We start from the raw sequence: 12,612 nt of genomic DNA, 5'->3' as shown, positions 1-12,612 counted from the left end.
GAGGAAAGAGCTTTTTAAAATGTACAGTAAACATCCCAGGCTCCTAGGGCAGAGAAGCTCAGCCAGTCCCAGAACCCAGAAGGAAGCTCCCCTGCTGCCATCCCAGGATCCTAGGGCAGAGAAGGTGAGCCGGTCCCAAGACCCAGAAGGAAGCTCCCTAGGGAAGGTGCCAGAAGCACCCGCCCCCCCACAGGGGAAATAAGAAAACACATAAACAAGCCTCAAAAACAGAGTTCCAGATCACCTACAGCAACCCCAAAGGGAAACAAGATGGAACAATCTGATACTCAACCACCTGGACTCTCTGAACTGGCAACAAAAGAGGATCTGGGAAAAATGAAATCAGAAATAATTACTCAGATAACAGCAAAGATTTTGCTCATGGTGCAAGACATGATTAATAAATCTAGAGAGGACACAGATAAAAAAATAGAGGATCTGAGGAACATGATGGAATCCCAACATAGGAAACAAATGGAATCCATAAAACAGATACAAACAGATATCCAAGAGATTAAAAACTCCATCAAAAGTCTGTGCAGCACAATGAACCAATGTGAGGATATAATTTCAGATATAGAAGATAAGATTGCAATTAGTGAGGAGGAAAAGAAAAATTGCTTTATAATTGTAAGGGAACATGAGAAATCAATCCAGCAGCTGCTAGATGATGCAAAGAAGAATAACATAAGACTGATCGGAGTCAATGAAGAAACAGGAGAGAGTGCAGATGACATAAAAAATCTGTTCACACAAGTGATGGCAGAAAACTTCCCAAGGAGGGGAAAAGAACTTGACATACAGATAAGTGAGGCATATAGGACTCCAGTTAGCCTTAATCAAAAAAAAAAAAAATCTACACATAGGCATATAATGGTTAGGATTCCAGAAATCCAACAGAAGAACAAAATTCTACAAGCAGTGAGAGAAAAGAAACAAATCACATACAAGGGAAAGCCCATCAGAATCACAGAAGACTTCTCAATGCAAACCCTCAAGGCAAGAAGAGCTTGGAGTGATGTATTTCAAGCCCTAAAGGAAAACAGCCTCCAACCCAGATTGATCTACCCTGCAAAACTATCTTTCAAAATTGATGGAGAAATAAGATACTTTCTTGATAAAGAGCACCTCAGGAACTTCATGAATACCAAACCAGCACTCCAAAAATTTTAGACAATACCCTAGGAAAAGACAATGAGGATCATAACCCCAGGAAACCCAGCAGAATGAATTCATTGGGCATGACAAGTTAAATGCAAAGGGGGAGAATCCAACAAAAAGAAAAAGTCATGACAAGGCTTTTAAAAATTTTAACTTCATCTCCCTAATGAGTGTATAATTCAATCTTATTGTACTGATTAGTATTTTTCTGATTCTAAAGTTGCACACCATTCCTTATGCTATACTGGCTATTTATCATCTTCTTATGTCTACATTTTAATTGGGTTGTCTATTAATGAGCTCTAAGAATTCTTTATATATTCTGGTCATAGGTTGTATGCATGGTAAATATGGTCTGTTTAAGGACTACTTTTCATTTTAATGATGTCATTTAAAGTTCTAAATTTTTTGGGGGGGGGTACAAGGGATTGAACTCAGGACTTTGCACTTGCAAGGCAGGCATGGTTCCACTGAGCTAAATCCCCGGCCCTAAAGTTCTAAATATTGATGGAATCTCATTTATCAATTTTTTTCTTTTATACATCATGTTTTTTGTATCCTAGGTAGTTCTTGCCTACCCTGAATTCATAAATATTTTCCCTTATAATTTCTTCTTAAAGTTTTATACTTTTATACTTTTAGGCATTCTTATTTAGGTTCATAGATCCCTTCAAGTTATTTTTATGTATGGAAAAAAAGGGTTGAGGTTAATTTTTTATATACGGATACCAGGTGTTCTAGTGCCATTTGCTGAAAACACTGTCTCTTCCTCGGCTCTTGAATTGAATTTATATTCTATAAAATGCTAATGTTAAATAATCTTTCAAAATTCAGTGGACCATATATGTGTGTTATGTGTGGTTCTATTTCTAGATTCTCTGTTTTATTCAAATAATCTATATGTCTTTCATTACACTAACACTGCCTTGATTACTGTAGCTTTAGAAGAAGTCTTAAAATTAGGTAAAAATGTCTTCCAACACTGTTTTTTCTTTTTAAACTTTTCTAGGTCCTTTGTACTCCTACATAACTTTCAAATTTCAATATCCAATTCTTCATTTATAGCAAGAATACACAGACCTGAATTTTTATATATACCTTGTGTTTTCTAATCCTGCTAAATTCAAGTACAAGTTCTAGGGGATCCTAGAGATTTCTTAGTATTTTCTCTGTAGATCATCATTTCATCTACATATAAAGATTTTGCTTCTGCCATGCCAATCCTATCCTAGTTGTATCATTTTATTGCCAGACTATTTTGGTGGGGACTAGGTTTCAAAGTTTAATGGACAGATAAAGAGTAAGCATATCTGCCCTTGTTCCCCACCTTAAGGAGAAAGCATTGTATCTTCTCCATTTATATAAGGCATTCTTGCTGGAGGTATGGAGTACATGTCTTTAATCTGTTGAGAAGCTTCTGTTCTACTTCTAGTCTCCTGATAGCTTTTACCATGAATAGCTGTAGAATTTAGTTCAATACTTTTTCTCCAACTAGTGACAGGATCATATGGCTTTCTCCTTTCCTCTGTTAAAATGATGACTTTTGGGGGTGGATCTTCCAATGCTGAACCAACATTGCCATCCCTATAACAAAACCACATTCCACATCCTGCCAGATCTGACTTCCAATAGTTTGTTTTATTAAACAAATTTCTATCTATGTTCATACGTTTTTCTTCTATTATCTTTATCCAGTTTTAGGATTAGCACAATGTTGACTTCCTAAAATGTGGGGAGAAGTGTTCCTTCTTTGTTCTGCTTTAATTGTTTGATATAATTTATCAGTTAAAATGTTTATGAGCCTGCTGTTGTCATATGGGTAAGTTTTCAAGCTAAGAATATACTTTCTTTAATAGGTGCTATTCAAATTTTATATTTCCTCCAGAGTTAGTTTCATTCGTCTTCCAAGGTACTTCTTAGAAGTTGTCAAATTTATTTCGAAACTGATTTTTGTAATATGCTTTCTATATCCTTTTAAATTCTGTAAAATCTGTGGTAATGTCTCCTAGATCTTGATATTGTAATTTAAAAAATGTATAACTTATATTGTGTAACAGGAAGAAAAGGTCTAAAAGAGCAGGGGAATTGGGAGGAGTAGGGGAAGGGAAAAAAGAGAAAGGAAAAAATATGAGAAGAGGAAAAAAATGGCAACAAGGTCTTTGCAAATAGGGAAGGGTGGAGGGGGTGAAGGGAGGGCAAGAGAAGGGGAAAAAAATAAGAACCAAGAGACTCAAGTAATGATACAAGATCCCAATGATGAATGTAACTGTACTGTATACCGAAAATGTACCAATAAACTTAATGGGGGAAAATGAAATCAAATAAAGTTTATTATTCTACTACTATTCACCATAAGGTTTATGAAATATAAAATTTCTAGTGTATCTTAAATAACTGACATAATTCTACATAAATACAGAATTTTTTCATGTAAGGGTAAGGATTAAGAATTTTAATCTCGGGCCGGGGATTTAGCTCAATGGTGCCACCGCCTGCCTTACAAGCACAAGGTCCTGACTTTGATCCCTGGTACCCCCCCCCCAAAAAAAGAGAGAATTTTAATCTCAAGATATGTGCTTGAAATGGCCCACTAATCAGTGCCTTGCTTTGTCCACTGGTCTCCTGACAGTATAGAAGATTTTTAAAATACTTTTGTTGGGATCTTGTTAACAAAGGTTCTTGTCCAAAACAAAACAAAACATCAAGAGCATCCAGCAGAGTGAAACTTTTAATATTAAAAGAGTATAGAGACAACCTGAAGGCCTCAGTAGAGCAAAGACCATGAGATGACACCATATATATATATATATATATATAATTTTTAACATTGCCTAGTGGGAAATGGGTGGAAACTCATTTAGCTAGAGTTGTTGATGTTCACTCTTTTACCTATATGCAAAGAAGAAACCCCAAGTGTATTAATTAAGATATGATTCACATACTGGCTGCTTCTACTACTCCTACCCACCTAGCTGTTGGCTTTATAGTTATGTAAACTTGGCAATACTAATAAATTGATCTTAAATGAAAAGAAGTAGAAGTACCCACTGGGATGCAAACATATCTTATGCATGTTCAGAACTGGAGTCAAATTCTTAAATCATATATCTTTATGTCCTAATATTTAATTTTTTAAGATTATATAAAGAGAGAGAAACCATAACAACAAAGATAAAGAAAGGCAACTTTGCAAATCTGTAAAGTCCTCTGTGTTATAGATGCAAGAACATATCCTCCAAAGGATGAAAAGTTGATGAGATGTTTGGTAGTGATATAGTAGCATATCATTAATGCAAGAGAGCTGGAATACCAGAGCTGGGATACCAGAAAGATGAAGGAAAAGGAGGGGAAGTGGTGACAGTGCTAGGCACAATAGTATAGGAAATGCTTTTCAGTGTTCCTCAACAGAAAAACAAAAGGACTTCATTAATGAATTGTTTATGGGATCACTTTATGTGTGATATCAATGTAGACCTTTTAGGATATTGTAAACTCAGTTTGAATTTACACAGTAATACAATTGCAGACTACTAGTACAACATAACTTTTTAGAATAGCAGTCTCCACCCTTTTTTCAGCACCAAAGACAGGTTTTGTAGAAGACAAATTTTTCATGTACAGAGCAAGTGGTGGCTCTGTGATGATTCAACCATACAGCACTTATGGATAATTTTATTTCTATCATTATTACATATATCAAGAAATAATTACACATCCCTTTATGATAGAGAATCAGTGGGAGCCCTATGCTTGTTTTCCAGCAGCTAGCTGGAGTGATTAGAGACATGGACACCTGAAGTCTATTGGTTATGTTCAGCATACACCATAACCTTATGTTGTCACTGCAGAAAACCTTGCTTTGCAAAAATAATATGTTGGAAATTAAAGCATGCTTTTCAACACTTTTGTGGCAACCTCAATATTATGCTTTGTCATGAATCCAGAACCTATGGATATGTTAAGTTGTCTTAAAAATACTTTTAAGGCTACCGTCATTTTCAGTCTCAAGAAGTTGAACCTCTTCTAGAGTGAACAAAGCTGGGCTTATTCACAAATGAGTTGATGATCCATTCCTTTTTAGTTTTGGGGTCTTTTGTGGTTGATAAGTAATGTTCAATCTCTTTGGAAGGCTGAGACAGGTGATTATGCACCAGCTGGGAGAAAGAAGATCCTGGCTTATTCTCTCTCAAAATCTCTGGTAATGTTTGATACATGTCAAAAATCCCAATGTTCACTCATTGTCCTCACAATTTAACTTTGCTTTGAATGTAGCCACTTTATCTGCTAAGTTGAATGCCCGTGCCTTTTTACCCTAAAATGTTTTTCTACCTTGAAATTATAGATAGAGCAGGGTGAATGTATTCATGCGAGTAAACAGGTTTTGCAATCCATTCTGGGTTACTGAAATGTATTACCAGTGGCGACTGTTTTTCTAAAATAAATCTCTGGAATGATTCTCATATCTCAAAAATTCTGGCCAGTGGTCTCTCTAGAAAGCCATCTCACCTCTGTGTGGAAGAGAATATGTATATGTTCTGCATCCATCTCCTGACAGAGCTGGACAAAATAACCCCACAAAAAACATGAATTAAGGAGATGTAGTTTAATGTGATTAATAATTTTAATCAGATCCTCCAAAACATATTTAGGATGAGTGACATTTTTCAGCTAGCCAGCATTTCTCTATTGATAGTACAGTGTGTAGATTCACATGCAAAAGCAATCTCTTGTCCATAGAAGTGAAATCTAAAAGCTTCCCAGTCATGGAAGTGACTCTGTCTTTGAACATAAAGACACAAAATTACCAATTCCATTTTCTTGATGTGTATCCATTCAGACTTAAGTAGTTCAGCAGCTGTAGTGTTGGTTGGCAGTAAAAGTGCAGATAACATATCCTTCCACATGCACCTCCCCCTGACAAATACACTGCACAAAAACAGGCATTGATGGGTGGGGAATGTCTCTCAGTGGTTCTGTGTCTACCTAGTAAGTTCAAGGTCCAAAGTTTGATTCTCAGTACAGGAAAAACAAAACAAAGAACAGGCAGTGTTGCCTTGTTGTCAACATAGGTAGACTTGTGGAACCTGGATTGCTTACCAGGCTCCCTCATTAATCCCTTCTAACAATTTTGCCTCTATATTCTGTGCTATGTCACCAATTTTTCTAGTTATGTTGCCAGCCAAAAAAGGAACACATGCCACCTTTTGAATTTTGATCTGTCTTAAAACTTCATGACAAATGTCCTTAGGAGTAGGTAGGATCAACACTTCACTCATAGTGAAAGGCTTCTTAGTTTAGCAATGTAGCTAGCCACTAAGAATGATGCTCTCAGTACAGATATTTTTGATGGCCTTCAGTAATTTCTTCTGTTCTTTTTCTTTTTCCTTTGAAAAACTCCAAAGACTTGTGTTTTAATGCAGGCTGCTTGGTCTCCATGTAGCGAAGCAGTTTTGAAAGTTCCATGGCTTCTTTAGATAGCCAGTCATCATATATTATATAAAGTGGATTTGGAGAGTATAAATCATCCCTTGGAATGAACCCATAATTCTAGTAGGATGCTTGGCAGTGTCGTTTTGTTGGGAAATCTCACAGTGTTTGCTGTGTCATGACTGCACTTTCTCCCCCCTTTTCATTTTGTATTAAATTCTTTTATTGGTACATTGTAGGATAAAGAAAATGTGTTTTTTTTATAAAATGGAGTACTACTCAGCCATAAGAAATGAGAAATTAGAGTCATTTATAGCTAAGTGGGTGCACATTGAGGCAAAACTCTTAAGTGAAATAAATAGGACACACATGTGTAAATACCGAATAGTTTCTCTGGTGTGAGAAACTGAAAGTATAAATAAGCACTTTCCCCCTTTTAAAAGGAGCTCTACAGAATTCTTTGTTTTTTACTCATTTTGGCTAGTGTTAGCTTGTGGGCTTACCAAAGCAAGTGCAGTACAAGAAAGAATTGTTGATGAAAGTGTTAAATAAAATAATGTGCAGTCTAAGCATGGACTAAAGTAAGTGTAAGATTCTGACTTAAAATCTGCCACCAGATGCAATTGTACAATTGAAATACATCAACTTACTTGCCACTGTAAATCCTGCCACCAGATACAGCTTAACTGTCCCTTGTTACTGGCTGACAGTGTATCCATATGAATCTGCAAGCAAATGATTTATTTTTTTCCCTTAAATTCTTTTATTGGTACATTTTAGGTATACAATACATTTACATTTATCATTGGGTGCTTGTACATGCACATGATGTATCTTGGTTCTTATTTTTTCCCCATTACCTGTGCATCCTTCACCCCCTCCACCCTGCCCTATCTACATAGACTTTGTTTCCATTTTTTCTTTTCTCATAATTTTTCCTTTCCCTCCTTTCCTTTCCCCTTTCCCCTTTCACTTCCACTAAGCCTACCCCTTTGGACCTTTTCTTCCTATTTCAAATTATCAATTATTCATTTTAATCATTATTATTATTTACACTTTCAGTTTCTCACAATAGAGAAACTGTTCGGTATTTACACATGTGTGTCCTGTTTATTTCACTTGTGAGTATGGCCTCAATATGCATCCATTTAGGTATAAATGTCTCTAGTTTCTCGGACTTTTAATAAAATGGAGTACTACTCGGCCATAAAGAGGAACTGACTTATCATAGTCTCTGTATTCAAATCTCTCTTCTAATGTTAATCTGTATTTGCAGTGACTTCCCAGTGCTAGCATCACTACTTCAGCTCCACCTCAGATCATCAGGTATTAGATTCTTGTAAAGAGTGCATGATATAGATCCCACACATGTGCAGTTCACAGTAGTGTTCACATTTCTGCAACAATTTAATGCCATTTCTGATAAGACAGGATCACATGTGATAGTGTGAGGAGCAGGGTGTAGATGTAAATACAAATGAAACTTGGGCAGTTGCTCACCTTTTGTTTTGTGGCTCAGTTCCTAACAGGACCATGATATAGAACTTGGAGTTTGAGCTATACCCTGAACTGATAACTATACCCTGCCTCCTAAATTGTTATTTATTGTCTATGTAAACTTTAACAAGAACTTTATTGATATTTCTTTACATATAAAGTTAATTACTATAACTGAACACTAACTTGTGTTAAACATGACAATATATTTAAAACAATATAGGTTATGAAAAGTAGGAAATGCTCAATATTTGTGATTTTACCACTGAAACATTATCTTGTCACCATGTGATTATAAGACAGAAAACCATATCACAGGTATATCTAAAAATTAAGTACTTTTTCATTTAATCAGTAATAACTTACTATCTACCATATACTGTAAGAGATGCTTCTGAAAAAATAATAAGCTTAAGAAGCATAGTCCCAGCTGAGCATGATTGTAACACCTACAATCCTAGCACTCTGGGAGGTTGAGGCAAGAGCAACTTAATGTCCACACAGATAAGAAAGAAAGGAAAGAAGGAAGGAAGGAAAGAAGGAAGGAAGGAAGGGAGGAAGGAAAAAGAAAGAGAGAAAAAAAAGAAAGAAAGAAAGAAAGAGAAAGAGAAAGAATTACCTTTTATGAATTCATTGTTTATTAAAAGAGAAAAGATAAGCAATTAGTGACTACTGATAAAAGAACAAAAACATAGAAAAGATAAAATGTGAAAATATTTTGTTGTATTTCAATGGAATTTCAACATACTCATCTCTGATATTCAAATTTAAGATTTCTGAAAATACAATGTCAAAAAAAAGAATGCATATGGTAATTTATGGTAATTTTGTAAATGCCTAAGACTCTATCAGTATGGGATCATTCGAAAATGAGTATGTCTTTATTTTAAGCACATATTAAACTCAGATTCATTAAATTGATACTTCTCATGTCAATAAAAATAGAATATACACAATATCTATCAGTTTTGTTTTCTTAAATGCAAACCTTCTGTTTCACAATTAAGCAAATACACATGCAAGTAGAACAGGAAACAGACCCAAGACAAACCAGAAAATGCTATAAACATTTTCTTCTATGTGATGAGATTATGAACATTTTTTTCATTTCGGTCTTCACAGCATTTCAAAAGATAATTTGTTATTCTAGATATTAGGGAAAGTGCATATAAAAATAACTCACAGTTTTACAGTAATGGCAAAAATGCATTTCAAGTTATCCATATTGTTCTCATTTCCAAAGATATTAATGTATTTTGGATCTATGAATTCTTCAGTTATTACACTTGCAGACTTTAAAAAGCTTTCTCTACATTCTCCTAGATTCAGAACATTTCTATCACACGGCCAGGATGGTGCCAGAGCTACAGCCCCTCAAGTGGATTGGAGCACATTGTTTCTGTGTCCTGGGGAAGTAGGCAGTGAAGCTTGTTCCCTGTGGTTTCTTTCACACTGTATTAGGAGAACTTTAGGAATTAAAGGGAACTGTTGAAGCATCAAATATATTCCCTGAGTCACAGAAAAGGGAAAGCATTTAAAGAAAGAATCCTAATGGATGACAGAAAAGGGCACCTATGTGGCAACTGCAAATGGTCTAGCTTCAGAATTTTGCAAGGGATTGAACTCAGGACCTTGCTCTTGCCAGGCAGGTACTGGCGCCACTGAGCTAAATCTCCAGCCCTGTACAGCACTTTTTTTAAAAAAAGAATTCCCATCATATTTCATTTGCAATTGTAGAAGAAAGATGCAAGCTAATTTTTGTGCTACTTTTTGTGAAGGTGGCTGATCTCTAAATCATGTTCTAGTTTCTGACCCTGAAGCTGGAAACATCTGCAAGAATCAACCTATTTCCACCTAGGCATAGATTTAAGCATTGTCCCACATAGAAAATAACCTGATTTATTACTTCCTGCTTCAGTTTCCCAAACCCTAAAAGTGATTTTCCTCTAAGAACCTATAAGTAGTTTCCACAAACACAGACACATGCACATATCACATATGAATTTATAAATATGAACAACTACATATCTATTTTGACACTTACCATTTACTATCGTCTCATACATTTTATTCTTTTACTCTTTGAATGAGGACAAGTGATTTCTTATGAAATTGTACTTGATCATTGGATACTATTACTTTCTAAGTACACAATTTTAATAAAAAGATTTAAATTATTCCTCAAATAGTCTAGAAATTGCTGGTGATACTTAGAATGAATTGATGAAGTATCAATTAAAACTAAGAAAACATTTTAAAAATTATGATTTATCAATCTAAACCTGAAATAAAGGACTAAATTTGATTATCTCAAAATGACAACTACTTATCCAAAATAGTCACCAATTTAGACTAGTTTATTTGTTTTTTGTTTTTTTAGAGGGGAAATAACCAGTATGCCAGGTGAAATTTCTCTCGATTGAGAGGAACACAATCATTAAATCTGTCAATACTTTCAATTTTCTTAATTCATGAATTAAGACCATTTATTTTTAACCAGAATACACACACACACACACACACACACACACACACAAGGAAAGTGTAGAATTAATAATTCAAATGTATGAAAGTTGAAAAGTCCAGTATTGTCTTGACTAAGAAGTCAAGTCAGTGCCATCAGGGCTTAGCTCTCTCATGTCCTGCTCATTCTGTATTAACTTAGTTCCCAGTTTCATCCGGTGGTCTTCATCACATCTTTTACTGCAGTAGACATTGTAATTGGTCTATGGGAGCACTATCTTCAGATCCTCACATGTTCAGTAATAACATTGGCAAATGTTGTACCTGTTTTCAAATTTGACCCACAAAATTGCTCGTCACTCAGACAAAACCCAAATGTGTCCCAACCATGCCTGAGCCAACTACTATAGATGAGTAATACAATAATCTGCCGAACTAGCCCAGTGCCCTGTTGGAAATGCAGCTCCACTTAGACCTCAAACACTATGGTAAGTGCAAGGGAGCATAAGATACTCAAGTGGAAATTACACTCATCAGAAGAAGTAGCAATGTGTCCTTTGATGCTAGCCACAATTATTTACTGAAATTTTCGAATAGGGTCTCATTTCACAAATGGATGTGAATGTAAAAGAAAACCAAAAATGAAAGACCCAAGTAATCCTGATTACCGTAAATCCTTTTTTTTTTTCCCAGCAAGGACTCTTAATTGACCTGGTCAAACTACATGAAAATTATCACAACCATTCCTTGTTCTCTATGAAACAAACCTTACAAGCTTCTCAAAGGAAACCTCCACCTTGCATTCATGATATTATAAAGAGAAAAAGAAAATGAGCAATGGCTAAACAAGACTGTTAATTTTTCTGGGTATGAAAAGAACCAAAAGCCCATACACAATTCTCTGATCTTGAGTTTAGAGTGAAGACAGTGTCCTAACTGATTACACTGCTATTGTCAGTAATATATAGTCCTTAATGAAATGACTTAAGAAAATGTAGTAAGAACCTAAAAGAATGCATTTCTGTTCTCTGGCTGAACAGATTGGTTGACTTTCTGACAGTTGGTGTCCAGGAAGGCATAAAAGCCTACAAGGAGATATAAGGGATAATGCTAGTTAACCTCTGTGTGTCCATGCAAGAAACTTCACATTTCAGGTACAGCTTCTTTGGTATAAATAAATTTTAAAACAATAAATGGTATGTAGCCCTGGGAAGCATCATTCAATTATAGTTTTTATTTTAATATATGAGATTCTTGTATTTGTGTCAAGTGAAAGTTGTAGCTTGATTCCCTAGACACTGGAGAACAATAGGCAGTGAAATAAGTCCTAAAAAATAATGGCAAGGGAGAATGAATTAGAAGAAGGTCCTATCAACATGGATCATAAGGCAGTGTGAAAAACATGAGTGATTGGCATGACTCTTATGCTAGAGCTAGACTGTACATTCCACGCTGCCTCTATTTTACTTGATTGTTTAGTTTGATCTTGAGAATGTATGATTGTTTTATTTTTATTTGCATTGTAATTGATATTTCTTTCAGAAAGAATGAAGAACTGATTGGCACAAGAGAGATGAAAATAACTGGTATTAATCTGAGAAATAAACCCAGTACTTGAAGACAGACCATTTTGGTTGGTCAAAGAGATTAAGCTTTTAACTAAAGATCTACCTTGTGCACTGAAGACACCTTGGATCTACAGTTTAAAACTTAAGCTGTACTATCTACTGGCTTGGTGAAAATAAGCAATTTATTAAACTTTTTAAAATATAATTTATTTGTGATACCATGAGAATAATAATGTGTCCATTATTTGTAAAGAATAAACAAGTCAAGTTTTTCCAGATATTTGTAGAGAATTAATAACCATTACCCTCAGAAATATGGGAATAAGAATGAAATCTTTATGTCAAACAACACAAGCTTTCAAATCTCCATGAGGATGCAATCTCTCCAGATTTTTCTGAGAATCTCAAGTTGAGCTCGCCCATGCTTGTGGCCAATTGCATAGGCCCATGTCTTTCCCCTGCTGGCTTGGTATGGTGCTGCTCCTGTCCATGGGAG

This window comes from Heterocephalus glaber, unplaced genomic scaffold, assembly GCF_053883595.1.
Source record: "Heterocephalus glaber isolate CG9 unplaced genomic scaffold, H.glaber_assembly_v1.0 deba00001608, whole genome shotgun sequence".
In the NCBI taxonomy this organism is placed as follows: Eukaryota; Metazoa; Chordata; class Mammalia; order Rodentia; family Bathyergidae; genus Heterocephalus; species Heterocephalus glaber.
This window is presented reverse-complemented; position numbering follows the sequence as displayed.